This window comes from Octodon degus, unplaced genomic scaffold (genome assembly GCF_000260255.1).
Source record: "Octodon degus isolate 3935 unplaced genomic scaffold, OctDeg1.0 scaffold00053, whole genome shotgun sequence".
Taxonomy (NCBI): Eukaryota; Metazoa; Chordata; class Mammalia; order Rodentia; family Octodontidae; genus Octodon; species Octodon degus.
The window spans coordinates 3,996,568-3,999,153 of record NW_004524629.1 but is presented as its reverse complement, the minus strand read 5'-3'; positions in this window follow the sequence as shown (position 1 = coordinate 3,999,153).

The window sequence follows — 2,586 nt, the reverse complement described above, 5'->3', positions numbered from 1 at the left end:
CCTTAAAAGGAAGCTCTCATTACAAAATAAATATATGCTTATTTTAGAAAAACTGGAAAATATAGCAGTCACTGTCAAGGTTGTGCGCATGTGTTTTCTGAGAATAAATTCATTATAGATAATTTTAAGACTAAATGAAGAGCTGAGGTAATTTTTTCTTAGCTGAAATCTTGAGATAAACTTTCAACTTGGAGGCTTTGTATATTAAAAGATATATTTTGACAAATACCAGAAATAATGTGGGTGTAGGTTGAAGAGAGGAAAGTGACTGGCATGGTCCTCTATCTGACCAGAATGAAATGGTCACCAGGTTGGGGGAATCGAGGGAGGAAATGACACCAAACACCGAGACCCTAGCCTTTGGCTTGCTCCCTTGCCCATCTGGCCCTGTGACCCCTCAGATGGCAAAACCATGGCCCTTTCTCACACATGTGCCACAGCTCTGCTCAAACCCAGCTCCTGTGAGGCCACACTCCACTTATTTGGCAGTAATATTACAAACTGGGTGACTTAAAAGTCAGAAATGTAGACTTTCACAATTTTGGGATCTCCACGCTTCTCTGCTAGCTTCTGGGGTGGCTGTCAAGACCTGGTGTTCTTTGGCTTGTAGACACATTGGGCTGATCTCTGTGTCCATCTTTATGTGGTATCTCTCTGTGGGCATCTGTGCCTTAATCTGGTGGTAGTCAGCTTTCTGTAACTAACACCACACTCAAGGTAAGTAGCTCAAAAAAGGAAAGCCTGATAATAATAGCCTTCTATGGCTCCTTGTTTAAAGGCTTCCATTGGTGGTTGATTGGCCCTGTCACTTTTGGGCCTGTGGTGAAGTAGCATATCATGGTGGGAGAGAGAGGGAATACATGGAAGGCCTAAACCATTTGTATTGTGGTTGGATTAAAAGAAAAAGAAAAAAAGAGGAAGGGGTGGGGTTGCACTATCCCCTTCAAGAGCATGATCCCAATACCTGGAAGACCTCTCTCCCTGGACTGCAACTCTTAAGTTTCTACCACCTCCCAATAGGGACCAATAGTCCCAGTAGGGACCAGGCCTTTAATACATGAGCCTGTAGAAAACATTCCAGATCTGAACTATATAGCACATGGCCTTATAAGGACACCAGTCACTGGATTTAGGGCCCACTCCATTCTAGTATGACCTCACTCCCCAAATTACATGTGGAAAGACCTTATTTTAGAATAAAGTCATTGTTCCAAGGACTGTGTTCTGGAATGAGGTTCTGGATGGACACGAATTTGGAGAGGACTCGTCTCAACCCAGCACATCAGCAGTCCTCATTGTAACCTCAGCAATGACAGCCCTGGGGTTGTCCCTAAAGCATTATAAATCCCTTTGTCAAGAGGATTAAAAACAAGGGAAGAGGTCAAGAAAGAAAAGGCTTTAAACTCACACCCTGCTGAAAAACATTTGACTGAACAAGTTTTGTGGATGCCCCCAGAGAACAAAGAGGAAGATTTTGCTGACTTCCCAACTTTCTCTGTTGCTTGGAGAAAACAGAGGAGCAGTTCTTTGTAGAAGAAAACATTCTTAGACATGGATAATGAAAGCAAACTCATGGAAATACAAGGGTTGGATCACAGCTAATTTAGGCAAGAAAACAGTGCAGTGAATATTATGCAACCTATAAAATTGTCTTTAAGAGAGTTCTTAAGGACATGGGAAAATGCTTATGCTGTAACATTAAACAGAAGAGCCAAGATTCAAAATTGCATTTGCAACATGAGCTCAACTGTGCAATAAAGAGGAAACGTACCCAGAAAACAAGGCTGGTGCCAACTGCGAGGTGGGGAAATGGAAGCAGAGGGCAATTGCCTTTTATCTTACATGCTTCTGCTTTGTTTGATAATGTTATACTTTTTAAAAATGAAGTTTCTACCTGAGGACCAGTTTAGACTTACGGCAAGTTACAGAGGTCACCAAGAGAGTGCCTATGTATTGGAGGCCCAGTAAGCTCTCTTGCTAACATCTCAGCATGCCTTCGCCACTACTGACTTGTGTTCACATTTTAATGAGATTTTAAAAGCTTTTATCTGATGTCATTTTTCTGCTTCAGGATCTCATCCAGGGCATTACGTTATGTTTAATGTCTTCTTAGGATCCTCTAGATTGTGCCATTTTTTCCATTTTCCTTATATTGGAGAACTTTAGCAGTTTGGAGATATACTAGCCAGTATTTTGTAGAACATGCCTCCATTCAGGTTTGTTTTGTGTTTTTCTCATAATTAGACCAGAACTATAATATTTTTTTAGAAAAAACCCACTCAAATTAAGTGCTAATCTCATTTCATTATAACAAAAATATATTGCTTTTGCACTGAAATATATTTTTAAGTATGCCAGAAAACTAAGAGTACATGACTCTGGGTGGTGGATTATGGATATTTTCTCAATATTTTTTCTTTTTTCTTTTTTAAAAATTTATTTAATTTATTTATGTGTGTGTGGCCAGCTCAGCCCGCCTGGGGGCAGGGCTGGCTGGCTTGTGGTGCTGGGGGATTGAACCGCAGTCCATGTGCATTGCTAAGCTTGTTCTAAGTAGGTGCTTTAGACCACTGAGCCATCTCGCCA